Here is a 24,620-nt window from a genome sequence, read left to right on the forward strand (position 1 = left end):
CAAGATGGTTCACCACCACACTGGAGACTTAGAGTAAGGCAGTTTCTTAACACAAGGCTGCCTGGTAGATGGATTGGGAGATCTGGGCGAGGTGATGACGTTCTCATGCCCTGGCCTCCTAGGTCTCCAGATCTTACCCCGTGTGATTTTTTTCTTTGAGGCTTTGTCAAGCAACAAGTCTATGTGCCGCCCCTTCCAAGAGATATTTACGAACTAAAGGCTCGAATAACGGCAGTTGTGGGAACCATTGACGTCAAGATGCTGGAACGCGTTTGGCAGGAAATGGACTATCGACTAGATGTCTGCCGTGTGAGGAATGGTGCTCATATTGAGCAAGTTTGAAGATTCCCCACAAAACTTGAAACTTTAACCTTTCCAACGGTACCAATTTCATTTTTTAACTCCTAATAGTTTTTGAGTTATTAAAAATCTTTATGTTCCCAAGACTTTTGAAACACCCTGTATATATATATATATATATATATATATATATATTTATATATATATATATATATATATATATATATATATATATATATATATATATATATATATCATCAGTGCGGCTAGACAAGCAACTACCTCAAGCCAGGATATATATATATATATATATATATATACTATCGGGGGTACCCGGTATTGCTCGGGTGTTTAGAGATTTGTGCGTAAGGGGGGGGGGGGAGTAAAGAATAAGCGAAGTAATAATTATTAAAAAAAAACGATGTTAAATTTCTTTAAAAAATCGGAAAAACCTATAAAAAAAACGTAAAACTTCTTTAAAAAAGAAATCGGAAAATCAAAAAGCAAAACTAAGGGAAAAAAATGATGAACGTGTCGGAAAAACAAAAACAAAAAAAAAACACAGCGAAAAGGGGGGGAAAATGGCATAAATAAGCCTTTGATTCGGTTAAGTCTATGGTGCGTTTCACCCAGTAGAAAGCATAGAACGAAAAGGAACGTTAAAATACCATTCCAGTTTTTTAAGCAACTACAAAACGAAATAAAGGGGAAAAATGGCATAGATAAGCCTTCGATTCGGTTAGGTCCATGGTGCGTTTTACCCAGTAGAAAGTATAGAACGGAAAGGCACAGAAAAATTCCATTCCATTTTTTTAAGCAACTACGAAGTAAAGAAACCCAAAAACTGGTGTTCCTTCGTAACTGTTCCTTGCGAACTACACCGGAAACGGTGTAAGCGGTGGCGGGGGAATGAGGAAATATAAGAGAGACAAGATTTTACTACTTCGATTGATTTTAACCGATTGTGGCAGTTAACTCTCACCAGAAAAAATATAGGAATCTACGATTATCGAGGAAGTGGAGATGTAATATGCTTATAATACACCTCAGATATTGTGTTGCAGTTTGTGTATATTACATTCGCATGAAATGTCTTGATTTTTATTCCTATTAAGGTCAAAATCATAAGGGAAAAATAAGTTAATTTTATATATATATGGATATATATAATCCAAGAAAGCTTTATGTAAAAAAATGTTTAAACTGTAAAAATAAAAAAAAGAATGCAGTTTAAATTCTCGGAAAAAAAAACGAAATTTAACCTTTCGCAGACTTAGCACTTACGTAATTTATGTTCTAAAACCTTTATAATTACAAAAAAAAGGAAAATCAATTATATGAGAATGAAAAAGGTCCTGACAAAAAGGGTTTTAATAGAAATAGACTTAGCCGATTTCTCCAAAGTCTTCAATTATAATAGATAATTTACATATATAAGGACGAAAAAAGAAAAACTTAACTAAAATTTTGTAAATAGAACACGGGGATTAACAGCTGCTTACCATGTAGCTGTTTCGGATATTTTAAAACAGGACAGCTGTTAAATACATGGATCTCCAGTGGATAATACCACTTCCCCAATAAAAAATGTAGAATAATACGGTTAATATTGATACTTCTATGTATGTACAAAAAACTATTTAAAATATGTATAAGTAAATTTAACAAGATTACAAGATCTATTCTGCAAGACTAGTATATAAATGATACGAGAATAAAAATGCATAAAAGCTTAAGTACCTTTCGTACAAGAAAGGGAAATACTTAAGAAGAAGTAAACCTAGCCAGACATATCTAAAAAAAACAATATATAATCTAAGAAATAATTTTAAGAATATATATATATATATACATATATATATATATATATATATATATATATATATATATATATATATATATATATATATATATATACTTAATTTTTTACCTTTAGTGTAATCCAATGTAGGGTGCTCAAAAAAGGGATAAAAAGTGCTCAATAGTGAAGTAAAGCTAAATGTAATTTGTTTTTCTTAACCTTTAGTGGATACAGAACCTTATAGTTTGTTTCGGCAGGCAAAGACGGATCATCGTCAGAAATTCTGTATTTATATTCATATATTCATTCTTATTTCTTACTTAATAATTAATGTTTAATGTTTTCTTTGTACTTTTTTCCTTGTAACCCCAAACGGATGAAGCTCGGCTAGGACCCCATTTTTGTCTGGAAACTCGGCTCGGATCGTCTGGTCTTTCTCTAGGGTTATTATATTGAATCATGTATGCTGAAAGCGAATACCGAAACCGAAGGCAGAAAGAAAAACAGACACGTGAATTCTACTCTACAGAATTATTTCACAAACTTATGTACAATGTTTTTTTACAATTATCGCCAGTTCTTAGTAAGTTTTCAAAGTTCAATATCTCTTCACAGACAGCATCGGGCGGGTGGAGGAGGAGAGGGAGAGTCACGTCTCCAGGGAGCAGTGGATTACCTCGAGTTCACGCACAGCTCTTTCGAAAACTCTTTGAAACTCAACTCGAAAACTCTGGCTAATTTTCGCGCGACAGTAGTATTTATAGTAAGGTATGTGGATGGAGTGGAAGTTTCCCTCGCCAATCAGATTTCGCCAGGAAATCGGAAAACCCCAGATATTGCGTGTGTGCAATTCCCGAATCTGGGATCTGAGATCTACAGACATACTTATTCCCATGATCTCTGATGTCATCATTTCAGCACTGACATCTGACTTTGAGTTCCAGGCCAAACAATATTATGCTCCAAGTTTCCTGTCATCAATTTTAACTGCAAAATATATTTCCCTGGTTTCAAACATATATCTATTTTGACATGAAATAAAATATATATAATTCTCTATTTTAAATCCTCGGGTTATCTGCCGTCACCCGGGAACGATTAGCTATCTAGCATAGTTATTCAGCTCCTCCCAGGCCCCTGAGGGAATCTAAAGCTCCCCAATAATTGATTACGTCACACCCTTTCTTCCTTTTTACGTATTTCTCTTCTTGTACTTTACTTATATATCTATAATTAGCTTTATACCTCTCTATAGCCTTTATAACCTAGCATTGATTTGTTTTTCTTGTTGATCTTGTAGGCCTACTTGCCACTTTTGTTTTGTCCCATTTAATACAGAATATCTGATGAAGCAGGTCAGACGATCTGTCTGTGTCTGCACAAATAAACTGTAATTACATTTAGCTCTACCGCAATATTGAACATATTCTATCCCTTTTATCACCACCCTACGTTGGATTTTACCTTTATATATATATATATATATATATATATATATATATATATATATATATATATATAGCCAGTAGAGTTTAGTTTCCTAGAAGTACATCCAATAAAACAACATGTGTCTACCAAAGAGTGCTCAATGAGTGAACAGAGCAGGTATATTATATTTATTTATACAAACACTAATGGCTACATATGTGCATATATGTTTCTGTAATCACCCGCGTTGGGGGATTACGTCTTCAGGCCAAGAATTACCGTCGAAAATGCACATATGTAGCCATTAATGTTTGTATATATATATATATATATATATATATATATATATATATATATATATATATACTATAATAATTAAATACCTACAGACTCTACTGTTTCATCCCTTCAGGAATCTTTTGTGGCAGGAGGTGCGCAATCTCCAACAGCACGTCTCCGAAGTCGACATTTTTAAATACCAGTGGCAAGTGGACTACATGTTTAGGACGACTGGAAACAAATACTGAGATAAATGGAGAGAGCATACAGCTGATAGACTTCCCAAATGGCCACCCGTCTGGTACTTACCAGGTTCATCTTTGCTTACTGACGGTGATCTGCCGAGAACCTGTGTATCATCGCGATTGCGATTATGCTGTATATACATATGTATAATTTCACGCGCAGGCACCACTTAGTGAATATATATATATATGTATATGTATATATATATATTTATATATATATATATATATATATATATATAGAGAGAGAGAGAGAGAGAGAGAGAGAGAGAGAGAATATATGACAAAAGGTTATATTCCAAAATTCATGATGCTGACCATCTTATAATTTATTCCTTTAATTCAGTTGACTTATACAATTCTAAATTTTGGAATATTACTTTTTGTAATTTATTCTCTATATTGGTCTGTAATTATATTGAGCTCCTTAAATAAGCATTGTATATATTACAACAAAATATATGTCTACAGAAATATATATATATAAATGTATATATATCATTTTATTATATATAACATTACATAAGTGTATATACATATATATATACATATATTTTTGCACACACACACACACATACATATATATATATATATATATATATATATATATATATATATATAGGGGAAACGGTAATTAATAAAACCTGAAGAAAGTGCTCAATATTGTTGTAGAGCAAATATGCGTTTTATTTTTTATTACCGTATCTTTCTGTTAAGTTACATTATTGTTTCAGGTACCCGCCGCTTTTGGCCGTATGTAGCTTCCTCAGACTTTTACAGAAATTTCTGTAAAAGTCTGAGGAAGCTACAGACGGCCAAGAAAACGTCCGGGTGGCTGAAACAATAATGTAACTTAACAGAAAGATACGGTAATAAAAAATAAAATGCATATATTTATATATATATATATATATATATATATATATATATAGGGTGTTCATAAATCCGTATGTACTTAAAAAATCGTTATTAATGATCTGTAAAAACGATTAGAAAGTAGGAAAAAGAACTATTTTTAGAAATTATATACCTATTTAAGTTTTCACGTTCTCCATCATTAGAAATACAAAATGTAATACAATTTTATAGATCAATGAAAACATTCTCCAACCGATTTACACTAATGCCTGTAATTATATTGCTTATTGTAGCTTTAAATTGTCTAATGAACAAGGTTTGGCTTAATGCACAATTCTTTTCCGATGTCATCATTGAAAAAAATCTCATTAATGAAATTAGATAGTTTACTTTTTCCGCCATGGATCAAATTAGTTCTGCAGAAAAAACTTTCTTTTACTTACCTAAAAATTATTGCAAATTTTGTGAAGAATTCAATAACAATATTTAAAATTAATTACATGGAACTTTATATTATGCTAATGGATTATTTCTATCGTAAATACAAAGAAACTTGTGCGTTTTTAACGTGCACGAACCTTTTAGATACTCTGTGTTTATATAACGAGATGTCTCTAAGTCTTCAGGCTTTTTTCGTATGGACACTTACATTGCGAGTTCATAGATGAACATCCAGTCCCCTTCGAAGTAATCTCCTCCGGCTGCAATGCATTTGTTGTACCCTTCTAACAACTTTTGTAAGGCTCCATGGAAGTTGTTTAGGTTGAGTGTGTCAATGATCATCAGCACAGTCGCTTTCATCTTCTCAATGGTCTCATGACGACAGACCATAAGCTTTTCCTTAAGCTTAGGGAATAACTAAAAGTCACAGGGAACGAGGTCTTGATTAGAAATATGATGCCCACCTTGGTCAAATAGTCGGTGATCTTCTCTAACAACCATTAGGACAAACTTCGCGCAAATATTCCTTAGCTACAGTTCCTCTCAAATATTCGTGTGTACATTTCTAGTATTGATATCAAACTTTGCACGTATTGTCTCTATAAATAAACTACGGTCCTTATCCATTAAATTCTTTATTCGGCCAATCAACTTTAGTGTTTTAACCTGTTTATACCTATCACACACATCTTTTAATCCCTCAAAGGCCCCCTGCATTCCTCGAATCATGCCACTCATTTAATAGGTTTCTTTGAAATTTTTCACAATTTTAAAACAGAAATTTATTGCATATTGTTCTTGTAAAGTGTTCTCACATCTAGATTGCATTTTGGAAATTTAACGAGCTATGACGACCAGGCTTTAGTGGAGGGTATTCCGATTCCTGCTGTAGCTGTTAATTTGAACCTGGAATCACAAAAAATCGGTCAGTCGTCTCAAAAGACGTATAGCAATAGTATACTGAATTTTCAAGAGTTTAAGACAATTTTGAATGCTTGTACAGAAGATCCAGAGACTTATTAAACTCACGTCGAATATATTCTATGCATCTTTCGTTGGTCTAATTTTAAATCACGCACCAATACATAAAATACTCCCGAAAACACGCACACATGCCAGCAAGTCAGAAAAAAAAAGAAAATTATTCAGATAATTTTACGAAGTACTCAACAGCTAGTATTTAATAAGATGAACTCAAATAAAATCCAACGGAATAATATTGGATTTTCTTTACGCAACCACAAAGAAATTAAAATGTTATGAAGATGTCCATATCAAACTGAAAGAGCCACAATATTTCCAACTGACATATGAATTTGAGAAAACGCCTAGAGGAATACGGAAAAGGCGTGACTATTTATCGACAGTAACATTGATAACAACGCGAATTCATATTTCGAAAATTCTATGGCATTTCATGCAGTTTATTACATTAGCTTTTCGGCTTTTCTTTGTGGTACAATGGGTGCTCCAAAAGTAAGGCTCTCTATTTTTCATTCCATCCAAATAAATATTAAGGGGATTGCAAAGTGCATTGTTATGACGGCTGATCTTATACATTCATGATCTGAAAGTTTTATCTCTGTTGCAGATAGTGAGGGATTGAGACTCTAAGATAGCAACCACTGTAATGAGATTCGTTATTGAATTCCTGGCAATTTGTCTATTGGTGATAGTGGTGCCTCTGCAGAAACATAAATTCTGGAGCAAAAAGGTCGCTACTTTTAATGGTACTGCTCTAGTCTTCGTAGCTCTTCAACTTTTGGGTTAAATAAAAGAGGGAGAGGGGGGAAAGGAAGATATAGAAAGAAAAAGACAAAACAGGGGAGTGCAGAAGCAGTAGAAAAAGTGAATTTTGCATGATCTGAAACTTTCATCAGTCTCTTGCAGATATTGTGGGTGTAAGACAAAGATAGCAAGTGCTGTCCTGGACGTGCGTCAGAGGCCGAGACGAGGCATTGAATTTCTTACCAAAAGTGTATTGAAAAGGGTTGAGCTTATGTAGAAAACAAATTTGAGCCATAAAAGATCACTTGTTTTTATGGTACCAATCCTGGTTTCATGGCTCTTCAATTTTTTCTAGTAAAAAAGTAGGAAGATTTGATTTTCGAACGACCCTTTTAAAATCAAGTTGTTAACCCGGGTGTAAGTGTTGGCTCGTATAGTAGATTAACAAGGAAACCCATGTCTCAAACTTTAACGTGTGGATAATGTAATTTCTATGATTGTCTGGCGCGAATGCAGACCTCATGATTTTAATTAAAGACAATTATTTGGAGGTGATTTGTAACCTGGACTTACTGGTGAATCTGAATCGCCAACTCGAACTTAGGGTTAGGATTCGTCTTAATGAAGGACATTTATCATTTAAAGATCTTGAAGGGTTAAAATTATATTCCACCACAAATAAGCAATTTTCTAAAATATATAATCTATTTCGTTTCTTTTCTTCTGATATATATATTTAATCATTAGAACAACTATCCCTAACATGGCAGCTGCAACCATTGGGATTCTAGATTAATTTTAATAATTTCGGACATATCATTGATGAAATATAGAGGTGTGAAAATAAACGCAGATCGTAAAATTAATTTAAGAGATTCTTAAAAGTTTGCACAAATATTTAATTAGAATATTATAATATTATTCTCTGGTTAAACTTGTATTACAATTAGTCAAAAAGAACCAATAAAATAGGCCCAAATTTGCCTACATTTAATTATATTTGATTTTATAGTGTCCTGGCAGGCCAGCTTCAGTTTTGCTGTTTCGGTAATAAACCCTGTGATGTTTTCTAAGCCACTAATATATATAATCTAATTTATGCATTTTTTTTTTTTTTACTTTCGGAAGGAACTTTTTATTCAATCCTCTTGTTCCATCAGCCATGACTGGATAAAAATCACATGCAAATGAGTCCTGAGTGACATAAAATACGATTACTTAGTACTAAGCCTTTTTTACTCAATCAGGACTGTACAAAAGCAAGCAACCCCCTGAGTTAAATGAAGGGTTCCGTTTGAAATTTCGTGTCGTTATTGTGGATACAAAATGATTTGAAAACCGTATGCCGAGTCACCAGAGGGTGCCGATATTTTTTTCGGTAAGAATCCCTTCTTTTAAAATATTATCGTAAAGAAATACTGTAGTTGAGCTCCCATATTTAATAAGTTTTCATTCGGTCAATAAGAATGGATCGAAGAAAACCCAATAACAACATATTGGATTTTACTCACCAATTTCCAAAGAAATAAGAACGCCTAAGATGATCTGCATATTAAAACGAACGAAAATGTACGGTTGCGTTGAAGGAATCGCCTGAAGAAATAGGGGAATGTGGAATTTTTTAGCTGTACGAAAAAATTAGCAATAGAGAATTTGGATTGAAACATTTTATTACTTCCGTTTATTGTGTTCGTTCGAGTTAACAACCTTATCGGTTTGATTGTTTTGTTTTACGGCATATCAACCTGTTTCGGCTTATTTACTGTAGCATCCGTGAATTATGGTAAAAGTTATAAAGGCTGCGATTCCATTATCTTCCGGTCATATGTGGTCTAGGTCTTAAGTGTACTATGTCTTAAGTGCCATATGTTCAAATTGTGTTTGCACGTATTTTTTTTATTTTAACGAAGATATTAATTTTATTGCTTAAAAGCTTAATATGGAACCGTTTTAAATTTTATTTGCATGTACGTTTTTTTTATATAGATATAAATTTTATTGGTTAACAGCTTGCTTTAGAATATTTTTTAATTGTATTTGCAAATACCTTTTTTGACCGTGATACAACATTTATTGTTAATTTTAATTGTAAAAAATGGGACTTGGTTCCTGCAATATTTTTTTTACCATTAGCAAAACAAATGTGGTTAATATGAACTTCTTATTTTATTTCAGGCTGACGTTTCACATTTCTGTTTTAAGGTGAAATCGAAACCTCAACAAAACGGGCATTATAGTACATATAAAGTAAATATAAATGTACACTAAACACCAATAACACTTAAGACATAGGACACGTATGCCCGGGACACTAGTAACCAGGACACTAATGACTGGTGATCATATCTTCCATTAGTTATTTATCCTGTCGGTTTTTTTTTGCTGTTGTTGTTGTTGTTGTTGTTGCTGCTGTTTTTGTGGCATATAAACGCTTTGCGAGTTATTTAATTTGGAACCCAGTAATTAGGTTAACAATTATAATGTGGCTGTGATAGTTCTTTATACTTTCAACTTATATTAAGTTGCTTTGTTTGACGGCATATCAGCCCTTTTCTAGTTGCTGCCTATCGAATCCAATCAATTTGGTAAACGTTTGCATTTGTATCTTCAAATATTTATTCACTACCCGGCAACCCGATGTTGCCCGGTCATACAATACCCTTGAATACACATTTTAATTTATGCAGATTGCGTATGTATCATTATAGAATCAGCCCTCTATTGATTATTACATATCACGAGGAATGATTTGCGCCGTAGACTAATTCGCAAAAATAAATAAATAAATAAATAATAATAATAATATTAATCTTAATAATAATAATAAAGTTACTGTCGTTCATCTAATTCCGTATGTGTTTGTTTACACTATCACGTCAAATTGTTGAACTTTGACCCCTTAACAGCCAAATTTCTGGCCGAAAACCGATTACATCTATTTCCCCAAATCTCAGTAACCTGTATATCAAATTTCGAATCTGTGGACTGAAAATTAACAGAGTTATTGAGAAGAAAAATGTACACAGACACACACAGAGACACACAGACACAGCACAGACACGTTCACTCTTATAGATATACTAGCATGGGTGCCCGGCGTTGCCCGGGTGTTTGGAGGTGTATGCTGAGCAAAAAAAAAAAAAAAGAAACTGTCAATTTTTTAAAAAATTGACCCCTATTATGGCCCCTTAAAATTTATTGTTTGGGGCTCAAATTAAGTTATTAACTTAGATCCTTGCCAAGGAACCTGTATCTAAAATTTCAAGTGTTTAGACCTAAAATTGTCGGAGGAGTTGCGTAGCGTTCTAAAAGGTCAAATCGTTGAACTTTGACCCCTTAATTGCCAAATTTCTGGCCAAAAACCGATCACATCGATTTACTCAAACCTCAGTACTTTCGAGTCTGTAGACTAAAAATTCACAGAGTTATTGCGTAGGGAAATGTACACAGACACACACACACGTTCACTTTTATAGATATATAGATTATATATTTATAAGACAAGAAAAGGGTTTTTTTCCGAAGAGGTTTTTCGTATGTAAAGGATTTGTTTATTTTATTTACTCGTAAAATGTGTCAATTTGTGCCTTGTCATCGTGGTCGTCGCCATTTGTCATCGTGGTCGCCATTTGTCATCGTGGTCGTTGCATGACATTTGTTCGGCTGTTTCAATTAATACGAATGACAAGAAAAGCGTTTGTTTTTCCAGGGAGGTTTTTCGTATGTAAAGGATTTGTTTATTTTATTTACTCGTGAGAAGTGATGGGGCAGGTTCGCATTAAACGTGAAATATTCCAAGGAGATTCATTATCTGCACTTCTTTTCGTAATGATAATGATACCACTGAGCATCCTCTTGAAGAGAGAAAAACTGGGGTATAACTCTGGATCTGTTGACAGACGCCCCAACCATCTACTATTTATGGATGATTTTAATATATTCGGTAGAAATGAAAAGGAAATGGAGAGAATGGTAGAACTTGTGGGGACATACTCAGAAGACATTGGGATGGAGTTTGGGATTAGTAAATGTGCGATTCTGATGATGAATAGAGAAGTAAAGGTTCGTTCGAACGGAATAGTGCTTCCAAATGGAGAAATCATGAAAGAAATAGAAGATACAGAGTATAAATGTTTGGGAGTGTTGGAGGGTGTAGGCATCCATGAATAGAGAAATGAAGGAGAAAGTCAGGAAGAATTCTCTTAGAAGAGTGAAACTAAATGCAAAGTCGAAACTGTATGGAAACTGTATGAAAGCAGTGAATACATGGAGAGTCAGTGTTTTGAGATACAGTGTGGGGATTTTAGAATGGTTTGACAAGGAGTTACATGCGATGGATATCAAAACAAGAAAAATTTTAGCAATGGTTGGTATAAAGACTGTGGGAGAGGATTGAAAAGTGTAAAAGATTGTGTTAAAACGAGATGTCGTTGAAGGAGCATGTAGTTAGAAGTGAGGAGTGGATGCTTAAGGTTGTAGCCAAGGAAGTGGAGGTATGTGAGACCAAGGCTGATTATGTGAAACGTATGGATAGAGAAAGGGCAGAGGAACTGGCTAGGAAGAAAATGCATGGAACGTTCTTCCAGGATATAGTAGAAGTGGCTGATGAAAGATCATGGCAATGGCTTAGAGTACTGAAGCTTTTGTTTGTGCAGCACAAGAGCAGGCATTAGGAACACGATTGTTCCAAAAAAGTAGTTCTAGGAGAGGAAGTTGCTGCAGAATGTCGGATGTGTGGTAAGACCTCAGAGTCAATTGCACGCCTTGTAGCAGCGTGTAGTGGACTGGCCCAGAAAGAGTACCGCAAAAGACACGATCGCATGGGACTCCGGATATATTGGGAGGTGTGTAAAAATGTTGGGGTAAAGTGTGCTGAGAAATGGTTTGAGGAGGTTCCTGATGAAGTGAGAACAAGTGAGGATGGTAAGGTAGATGTATGGTGGGACAAAAGTGCCATGACGACCAAGCAATTGAAACATAATCGTCGGCATTTGGTCGTCATTGACAATGTCTCATAAAACTAGCAGATTGTAACCTGGACAGGAATGTGAGGAAGAAGGAGAACGAGAAATGGAGCAATTATGCTCCATGGCCTTGGAGATAAGGCGTATACACGGGGTTAAAACACAAATAATCCCGGCCGTAGTTGGTAAACTAGGAGTAGTATCAAGTTGTCTGGAAGGACAATTGAAAAAACCACAAATTCCAATGTTTCAGGTGGCATTCAGACTTCTGCTATTGTAGGTACCACCAATATCCTTAGAAAAACCCTTAATCTTTGAAGCTCCTGGTTTTGAGCCTCTGGAAATGAACCCCATCCCTTTCCGGAGAGAGAGCGATAAACGAAATCAGAATTATTATTATTATTATTATTATTATTATTATTATTAATATTGAGTTTTCACATACACCAATGATTGTTCATTTACTGCAACCGGTGGTGTCCCCTGGAGTCTGGCTGGTAATTGCTCTATACCTTGTTCGATAACATTTGCATGTAAAATTGCATCATCGCAATAGTCGCTTAATATTGATCTCCCATTGGGAATGGCCGTTGGTCATCACTGAAATTCTATTTGGATTAAGTCTCCCCCAATGTTCAAGTCCTCTTCGGCCCAATCTAGTGGAGGTCTGGTTATAGCATTCCCGCCTCCATCTTTCCAAACTCCGTGACCTTTCCACCAGTTGTAGTGCTTATTCTACATTATTTTTAAAAGATAGTCATTTTAAAATTTTACGGTTTCATTTTTATTTGTTTAATTTAATTATTATTATTTTGTTTTTTTGCTTTTGTTGCATATTTTTTATAACTGGTTTGTCGGTCATGTGAGTTAGTTTCCGCATTCGAGATTTTCCTTAAAATTTGAGTTGTTTTCAACATTGATGCACGTTGCAGAGTATCGGTATGTCCGTTGAATCCAAGTTCTATTATTCTTTCTTTTCAAATTATTTTGGACTGTTCCTAGTGCTCCTATAATTATTGGTATTATATTGATTTTCTTCAGGTTCTGGTTCAGGTGTTCCACGTATTATTATTATTATTATTATTATTATTATTATTATTATTATTATTATCAATATTTTATTATAATCATTATTATTTTTTTATTATTATTATTACTATTATTATTATTACTATTATTATTATTATTATTATTATTATTATTTATGTCATAAAAATATATACTAGGTTAATAAAAAAGCATATAAGATGTCGTTGGTTCAATGGATTTTGGAGGTTGGAAAAAAAAACTATCGCCGATAGTTGACGCATGTAGAACAAAAAAAAAACGAGATTTGAAAAAAACAAAAAACTATTGCTTTTCTGTGATATTTTGCATACTCATTTCCGGTGAGTGGAAAATAAGAATGCAAGACTTGTTGCAAATGCAAAACCTCATCAGCGTCCATCTACGTATGCCATGAATTCATTGATCAACGATGGCCTATATCTAATAAGCGGAATAACGACGCCATTTTGACTGAAAAAAAAATTTGAAGGAAAGGTTATCCCATGTGTTTTTAAAAGTCGAGAATACCATCGCCTATAAATCACATTTTCATTCTGCAAATAAAGATATTGATTTTGTTTGGGGGTTTACTACATAAACGATTCAGTGTAAATTGCATGTAGATTCCCGAGGTTGACCGAATGATCCCTGACTTCTACAAGATACACGTGGTGAAGATCGGATACTAGATCGGCCTAACCGGTGTGGAAATGACTCTCAAAATGTAAACAGTTCTCCTAATAGTTCGAATAATACAAGCTAGACAAGCACTCGCACTTAGGCATGTATACAGTGGAATTATCGCTTTAGAAAAGACAATATGAATCCATTTCCATTGGATGAAAACCGGTTTTCTATTTTGTTGTAGACCATCTACTATTTGGCCAGCTGTTTTCAAATCCCAATAGCGAAAGGAGCCTTCTAACATGTCTGAAAGTGACACAATGTTAAACGAGCGGGATCGAAGTGAATTGCTGTACAACTCATGCTTTCTACAAATCCAAGTTATAACAGCAGGACCATTGCCAGCACCCTCAAAATACAAATCCGGGCGATTCGATGCTTGAGGGCATAGCTCGACAAATTTTCTGCCACAGTTATGGTCTTTGGCGTGGTTTCAAGTGAGGATAACACCCTGCTCCCTCACATCTTGGAAATCGGCTTTAAAGTCAGTATGTGTTGAAAAATGTGGTGACCCCCCATAGTGCAGGTTTTGCTTGAGAAGGAGTGCTACGACTTTGTACCCTTCTCTCCCTGGTGCCCATTCCTCCCGCGACCTAAACACCTTGGGCTACTTTGTTTGGTTATACGTCGAGAACATCACAAACATGACCTCCTACAATACAAATGCTATTCTGATTGGCGCCATTCACCGAATATTCACCGAGCTCCCACCGGCGCTTGTGGAAAAGGCATGCTCCTAGTTCCGGTCCCGTATCGAGAGGGTTATTAAGGCAAGAGGCAGCTACATTGAATAGCTGTCATCTCTATTACATAATCAAGTTACCTGAATTGGTATTTTTCAATAAAATCTTAAAATAAAGCTGTAGTGTTGTTTTCTCGAAAGCGACACATTTATTGTTCCACCCTGCACAAAATAAAACAAACCCACACTAGAATGTAATGTCAATTTTGGACACTGTCAAGGAGCTAAAGTTACTAGATCAGGCTGTTTGAAAGAACTGGCATACTGATCTAAACTGCAACAAACATTAATATTAATCTTCTATTACTTTTCCTTTGTCAAACTCAATAATATACCCAAAGGCTCCAAACAAAAAATATCGATTTTCCTCTCTAAACAAACAAACTAAACGTTATGAATAAATATTTGAATATATGTAGAATTCAAAGCATAAAACACGTATCAAAAATCATCAAATTCGGCGTTAAATAAAGAAAAAAAGGTTGATATGCCGTTAAAGAAAACAGCCAAACCCCCCCAAAAAAAAACTAAATGGATTCAGTTAATTTATAATCCGTTAACCCAGCAAATCAATTGTTTGGGATAAGTTTAGAAGAATAGGAAAGTACTATTAAATTCGTGTAGAGAAAATAGAAAAGGGGGAAGAAAATTGTGTACTTCGTTATTGTGATTAAATACGAGAGATTTCATTAAAATATAGCCACTTACTTTTTTGCTAATTTCTACCACAGGAAGTTTTATCTAATTGTTACGTCACAATTATTTAAATCTATCTTATTTTATCGATTTGTTACGTCACAATTATTTAAATCTATCTTATTTTATCGATTTGTTACGTCACAATAATTTAAATCTATCTTATTTTATCGATTTGTTACGTCACAATTATTTAAATCTATCTTATTTTATCTATTTGTTACGTCACACTTATTTAAATCTATCTTATTTTATCTATTTGTTACGTCACAATTATTTAAATCTATCTTATTTTATCGATTTGTTACGTCACAATTATTTAAATCTATCTTATTTTATCTATTTGTTACGTCACAATTATTTAAATCTATCTTATTTTATCTATTTGTTACGTCACAATTATTTAAATCTATCTTATTTTATCTATTTGTTACGTCACAATTATTTAAATCTATCTTATTTTATCTATTTGTTACGTCACAATTATTTAAATCTATCTTATTTTATCTATTTGTTATGTCACAATTATTTAAATCTATCTTATTTTATCTATTTGTTAATTAACAATTATTTAAATCTATCTTATTTTATCTATTTGTTACGTCATAATTATTTAAATCTATCTTATTTTATCGATTTGTTACGTCACAATTATGTAAATCTATCTTATTTTATCTATTTCTTACGTCATAATTATTTAAATCTATCTTATTTTATCTATTTATTACGTAACACTTATTTAAATCTATCTTATTTTATCTATTTGTTACGTCACACTTATTTAAATCTATCTTATTTTATCTATTTATTACGTCACACTTATTTAAATCTATCTTTTTTTATCTATTTATTATGTCACAATTATTTAAATCTATCTTATTTTATCTATTTGTTACGTCACAATTACTTAAATCTATCTTATTTTATCTATTTGTTACGTCACAATTATTTAAATCTATCTTATTTTATCTATTTGTTACGTCACAATTATTTAAATCTATCTTATTTTATCTATTTGTTACGTCACAATTATTTTAATCTATCTTATTTTATCTATTTGTTACGTCACACTTATTTAAATCTATCTTATTTTATCTATTTGTTACGTCACAATTATTTAAATCTATCTTATTTTATCTATTTGTTACGTCACACTTATTTAAATCTATCTTATTTTATCTATTTGTAACGTCATAATTATTTAAATCTATCTTATTTTATCTATTTGTTACGTCATAATTATTTAAATCTATCTTATTTTATCTATTTGTTATGTCACACTTATTTAAATCTATCTTATTTTATCTATTTATTACGTCACCCTTATTTAACTCTATCTTATTTTATCTATTTGTTACGTCATAATTATTTAAATCTATCTTATTTTATCTATTTGTTACGTCACAATTATTTAAATCTATCTTATTTTATCTATTTGTTACGTCACAATTATTTAAATCTATCTTATTTTATCGATTTGTTACGTCACACTTATTAAAATCTATCTTATTATATCTATTTGTTACATCACAATTATTTAAATCTATCTTATTTTATCTATTTGTTACGTCACAATTATTTAAATCTATCTTATTTTATCTATTTGTTATGTCACAATTATTTAAATCTATCTTATTTTATCTATTTGTTAATTAACAATTATTTAAATCTATCTTATTTTATCTATTTGTTACGTCATAATTATTTAAATCTATCTTATTTTATCGATTTGTTACGTCACAATTATGTAAATCTATCTTATTTTATCTATTTCTTACGTCATAATTATTTAAATCTATCTTATTTTATCTATTTATTACGTAACACTTATTTAAATCTATCTTATTTTATCTATTTGTTACGTCACACTTATTTAAATCTATCTTATTTTATCTATTTATTACGTCACACTTATTTAAATCTATCTTTTTTTATCTATTTATTATGTCACAATTATTTAAATCTATCTTATTTTATCTATTTGTTACGTCACAATTACTTAAATCTATCTTATTTTATCTATTTGTTACGTCACAATTATTTAAATCTATCTTATTTTATCTATTTGTTACGTCACAATTATTTAAATCTATCTTATTTTATCTATTTGTTACGTCACAATTATTTTAATCTATCTTATTTTATCTATTTGTTACGTCACACTTATTTAAATCTATCTTATTTTATCTATTTGTTACGTCACAATTATTTAAATCTATCTTATTTTATCTATTTGTTACGTCACACTTATTTAAATCTATCTTATTTTATCTATTTGTAACGTCATAATTATTTAAATCTATCTTATTTTATCTATTTGTTACGTCATAATTATTTAAATCTATCTTATTTTATCTATTTGTTATGTCACACTTATTTAAATCTATCTTATTTTATCTATTTATTACGTCACCCTTATTTAACTCTATCTTATTTTATCTATTTGTTACGTCATAATTATTTAAATCTATCTTATTTTATCTATTTGTTACGTCACAATTATTTAAATCTATCTTATTTTATCTATTTGTTACGTCACAATTATTTAAATCTATCTTATTTTATCGATTTGTTACGTCACACTTATTAAAATCTATCTTATTATATCTATTTGTTACATCACAATTATTTAAATCTATCTTATTTTATCTATTTGTTATGTCACACTTATTTAAATCTATCTTATTTTATCTATTTGTTACGTCATAATTATTTAAATCTATCTTATTCTATCTATTTGTTACGTCACACTTATTTAAATCTATCTTATTTTATCTATTTGTTACGTCATAATTATTTAAATCTATCTTATTTTATCTATTTGTTACGTCACACTTATTTAAATCTATCTTATTTTATCTATTTGTTACGTCACACTAATTTTAATCTATCTTATTTTATCTATTTGTTACGTCATAATTATTCAAATCTTTCTTATTCTATCTATTTGTTACGTCACACTTATTTAAATCTATCTTATTTTATCTATTTGTTACGTCATAATTATTTACATCTATCTTATTTTATCTATTTGTTACGTCACAATTACTTAAATCTATCTTATTTTATCAATTTGTTACGTCATACTTATTTAAATCTATCTTATTTTATCAATTTGTTACGTCATACTTATTTAAATCTATCTTATTTTATCTATTTGTTACGTCATAATTATTTAAATCTATCTTATTTTATCTATTTGTTACGTCACAATGATTTAAATCTATCTTATTTTATCAATTTGTTACGTCACTCTTATTTTCATCTATCTTATTTTATCTATTTGTTACGTCACAATTATTTAAATCTATCTTATTATTGTATCTATTTGTTATGTCACACTTATTTAAATCTATCATATTTTATCTATTTGTTACGTCATAATTATTTAAATCTATCTTATTCTATCTATTTGTTACGTCACACTTATTTAAATCTATCTTATTTTATCTATTTGTTACGTCATAATTATTTAAATCTATCTTATTTTATCTATTTGTTACGTCATAATTATTTAAATCTATCTTATTTTATCTGTTACGTCGTAATTATTTAAATCTATCTTATTTTATCTATTTGTTATGTCACACTTATTTAAATCTATCTTATTTTATCTATTTGTAACGTCATAATTATTTAAATCTATCTTATTTTATCTATTTGTTGTCACACTTATTTAAATCTATCTTATTTTATCTATTTGTTACGTCATCATTATTAAAATCTATCTTATTTTATCTATTTGTTACGTCGTAATTATTTAAATCTATCTTATTTTATCTATTTATTACGTCACACTTATTTAAATCTATCTTATTTTATCTATTTGTTAAGTCACAATTATTTAAATCTATCTTATTTTATCTATTTGTTACGTCACACTTATTTAAATCTATCTTTTATCTATTTGTAACGTCATAATTATTTTAATCTATCTTATTCTATCTATTTGTTACGTCACACTTATTTAAATCTATCTTATTTTATCTATTTATTACGTCACACTTATTTAAATCTATCTTATTTTATCTATTTGTTACGTCATAATTATTTAAATCTATCTTATTTTATCTATTTGTTACGTCATAATTATTTAAATCTATCTTATTTTATCTATTTATTACGTCACAATTATTTAAATCTATCTTATTTTATCTATTTATTACGTCGCACTTATTTAAATCTATCTTTTTTATCTATTTATTACGTCATAATTGTTTAAATCTATCTTATTTTATCTATTTGTTGTCACAATTATTTAAATCTATCTTATTTTATCTATTTATTACGTCACAATAATTTAAATCTATCTTATTTTATCTATTTATTACGTCACACTTATTTAAATCTATCTTATTTTATCTATTTATTACGTCACAATTATTTAAATCTATCTTATTTTATCGATTTGTTGCGTCACAATTATTTAAATCTATCTTATTTTATCTATTTGTTACGTCACACTTATTTAAATCTATCTTATTTTATCGATTTGTTACGTCACAATTATTTAAATCTATCTTATTTTATCTATTTGTTACGTCACACTTATTTAAATCTATCTTATTTTATCGATTTGATACGTCACAATTATTAAAATCTATCTTATTTTATCTATTTGTTACGTCACACTTATTTAAATCTATCTTATTTTATCGATTTGTTGCGTCACAACTATTTAACTCATTCTTATTTTATCTATTTGTTACATCACAATTATTTAAATCTATCTTGTTTTATCGATTTGTTACGTCACAATTATTTAAATCTATCTTATTTTATCGATTTGTTACGTCACAATTATTTAAATCTATCTTATTTTATCGATTTGTTACGTCACAATTATTTAAATCTATCTTATTGTATCTATTTGTTACGTCACACTTATTTAAATCTATCTTATTTTATCTATTTGTTACGTCACAATTATTCAAATCTATCTTATTTTATCTATTTGTTACGTCACAATTATTTAAATCTATCTTATTTTATCTATTGTTTATGTCACAATTATTAAAATCTATCTTATTTAATCTATTTGATACGTCACAATTATTTAAATCTATCTTATTTTATCTATTTGTTACGTCATAATTATTTAAATCTATCTTATTTTATCTATTTGTTACGTCATAATTATTTAAATCTATCTTATTTTATCTGTTACGTCATAATTATTGAAATCTATCTTATTTTATCTATTTGTTACGTCATAATTATTTAAATCTATCTTATTTTATCTATTTGTTACGTCACAATTATTTAAATCTATCTTATTTTATCTATTTGTTACGTCACAATTATTAAAATCTATCTTATTTTATCGATTTGTTACGTCACACTTATTAAAATCTATCTTATTATATCTGTGTTACATCACAATTATTTAAATCTATCTTATTTTATCTATTTGTTATGTCACACTTATTTAAATCTATCTTATTTTATCTATTTGTTACGTCATAATTATTTAAATCTATCTTATTCTATCTATTTGTTACGTCACACTTATTTAAATCTATCTTATTTTATCTATTTGTTACGTCATAATTATTTAAATCTATCTTATTTTATCTATTTGTTACGTCACAATTACTTAAATCTATCTTATTTTATCTATTTGTTACGTCGCACTAATTTTAATCTATCTTATTTTATCTATTTGTTACGTCATAATTATTAAAATCTATCTTATTCTATCTGTTACGTCACACTTATTTAAATCTATCTTATTTTATCTATTTGTTACGTCATAATTATTTACATCTATCTTATTTTATCTATTTGTTACGTCACAATTACTTAAATCTATCTTATTTTATCTATTTGTTACGTCACACTTTTTTAAATCTATCTTATTTTATCTATTTGTTACGTCATAATTATTTAAATCCATCTTATTTTATCTATTTGTTACGTCACAATGATTTAAATCTATCTTATTTTATCTATTTGTTACGTCACACTTATTTAAATCTATCTTATTTTATCTATTTGTTACGTCACAATTATTTAAATCTATCTTATTTTATCTATTTGTTATGTCAAACTTATTTAAATCTATCATATTTTATCTATTTGTTACGTCATAATTATTTAAATCTATCTTATTCTATCTATTTGTTACGTCACACTTATTTAAATCTATCTTATTTTATCCATTTGTTACGTCATAATTATTTAAATCTATCTTATTTTATCTATTTGTTACGTCATAATTATTTAAATCTATCTTATTTTATCTATTTGTTACGTCACACTTATTTAAATCTATCTTATTTTATCTATTTGTTATGTCACACTTATTTAAATCTATCTTATTTTATCTATTTGTAACGTCATAATTATTTAAATCTATCTTATTTTATCTGTTATGTCACACTTATTTAAATCTATCTTATTTTATCTATTTGTTACGTCATCATTATTTAAATCTATCTTATTTTATCTATTTGTTACGTCGTAATTATTTAAATCTATCTTATTTTATCTATTTATTACGTCACACTTATTTAAATCTATCTTATTTTATCTATTTGTTAAGTCACAATTATTTAAATCTATCTTATTTTATCTATTTGTTACGTCACACTTATTTAAATCTAACTTTTATCTATTTGTAACGTCATAATTATTTAAATCTATCTTATTCTATCTATTTGTTACGTCACACTTATTTAAATCTATCTTATTTTATCTATTTATTACGTCACACTTATTTAAATCTATCTTATTTTATCTATTTGTTACGTCATAATTATTTAAATCTATCCTATTTTATCTATTTGTTACGTCATAATTATTAAAATCTATCTTATTTTATCTATTTATTACGTCACAATTATTTAAATCTATCTTATTTTATCTATTTATTACGTCGCACTTATTTAAATCTATCTTTTTTATCTATTTATTACGTCATAATTATTTAAATTTATCTTATTTTATCTATTTGTTATGTCACAATTATTTAAATCTATCTTATTTTATCTATTTATTACGTCACAATTATTAAAATCTATCTTATTTTATCTATTTATTACGTCACACTTATTTAAATCTATCTTATTTTATCTATTTATTACGTCACAATTATTTAAATCTACCTTATTTTATCGATTTGTTGCGTCACAATTATTTAAATCTATCTTATTTTATCTATTTGTTACGTCAAACGTATTTAAATCTATCTTATTTTCTCGATTTGTTACGTCACAATTATTTAAATCTATCTTATTTTATCTATTTGTTACGTCACACTTATTTAAATCTATCCTTTTTTATCGATTTGATACGTCACAATTATTTAAATCTATCTTATTTTATCTATTTGTTACGTCACAACTATTTAAATCTATCTTATTTTATCGATTTGTTGCGTCACAACTATTTAACTCATTCTTATTTTATCTATTTGTTACGTCACACTTATTTAAATCTATCTTATTTTATCGATTTGTTACGTCACAATTATTTAAATCTATCTTATTTTATCGATTTGTTTCGTCATAATTATTTAAATCTATCTTATTTTATCGATTTGTTACGTCACAATTATTTAAACCTATCTTATTTTATCTATTTGTTACGTCACACTAATTTAAATCTATCTTATTTTATCTATTTGTTACGTCACAATTATTCAAATCTATCTTATTTTATCTATTTGTTACGTCACAATTATTTAAATCTATCTTATTTTATCTATTGTTTATGTCACAATTATTAAAATCTATCTTATTTTATCTATTTGTTACGTCACAATTATTTAAATCTATCTTATTTTATCTATTTGTTACGTCATAATTATTTAAATATATCTTTTTTTATCTATTTGTTACGTCATAATTATTTAAATCTATCTTATTTTATCTGTTACGTCATAATTGTTGAAATCTATCTTATTTTATCTATTTGTTACGTCATAATTATTTAAATCTATCTTATTTTATCTATTTGTTACGTCATAATGATTTAAATCTATCTTTTATCTATTTGTTACGTCATAATTAATTAAATCTATCTTATTTTATCTGTTACGTCATAATTATTTAAATCTATCTTATTTTATCTATTTGTTACGTCACAATTATTTAAATCTATCTTATTTTATCTATTTATTACGTCACACTTATTTAAATCTATCTTATTTTATCTATTTGTTACGTGACAATTATTTAAATCTATCTTATTTTATCTATTTATTACGTCACACTTATTTAAATCTATATTATTTTATCTATTTATTACGTCACAATTATTTAAATCTATCTTATTTTATCTATTTGTTACGTCACAATTATTTAAATCTATCTTATATTATCTATTTGTTACGTCACAATTATTTAAATCTATCTTATTTTATCTATTTGTTACATCACAATTATTTAAATCTATCTTATTTTATCTATTTGTTACATCACAATTATTTAAATCTATCTTATTTTATCTATTTGTTACGTCACACTTATTTAAATCTATCTTATTTTATCTATTTATTACGTCACACTTATTTAAATCTATCTTATTTTATCTATTTGTTACGTGATAATGATTTAAATCTATCTTTTATCTATTTGTTACGTCATAATTAATTAAATCTATCTTATTTTATCTATTTGTTACGTCACAATTATTTAAATCTATCTTATTTTATCTATTTGTTACGTCACAATTATTTCAATCGATCTTATTTTATCTATTTGTTATGTTACACATTTAAATCTATCTTTTATCTATTTATTTCGTCACAATTATTTAAATCTATCTTATTTTATCTATTTATTACGTCACACTTATTTAAATCCATCTTATTTTATCTATTTGTTATGTCACACTTATTTAAATCTATCTTATTTTATCTATTTGTTACGTCACAATTATTTAAATCTATCTTATTTTATCTATTTGTTACGTCACAATTATTTAAATCTATCTTATTTTATCTATGTATTACGTCACACTTATTTAAATCTATCTTATTTTATCTATTTGTTATGTCACAACTATTTAAATCTATCTTTTTTTATCTATTTGTTACGTCATAATTATTTAAATCTATCTTATTTTATCTATTTGTTACGTCGTAATTATTTAAATCTATATTATTTTATCTATTTGTTACGTCACAATTATTTAAATCTATCTTATTTTATCTATCTGTTACGTCACACTTATTTAAATCTATCTTATTTTATCTATTTGTTACGTCACAATTATTTAAATCAATCTTATTTTATCTATTTGTTGTCACACTTATTTAAATCTATCTTATTTTATCTATTTGTAACGTCACAATTATTTAAATCTATCTTATTTTATCTATTTATTACGTCACACTTATTTAAATCTATCTTATTTTATCTATTTGTTACGTCATAATTATTTAAATCTATCTTATTTTATCT

Source organism: Euprymna scolopes, chromosome 26 (genome assembly GCF_053919585.1).
Source record: "Euprymna scolopes isolate OS-2025 chromosome 26, ASM5391958v1, whole genome shotgun sequence".
Taxonomy (NCBI): Eukaryota; Metazoa; Mollusca; class Cephalopoda; order Sepiida; family Sepiolidae; genus Euprymna; species Euprymna scolopes.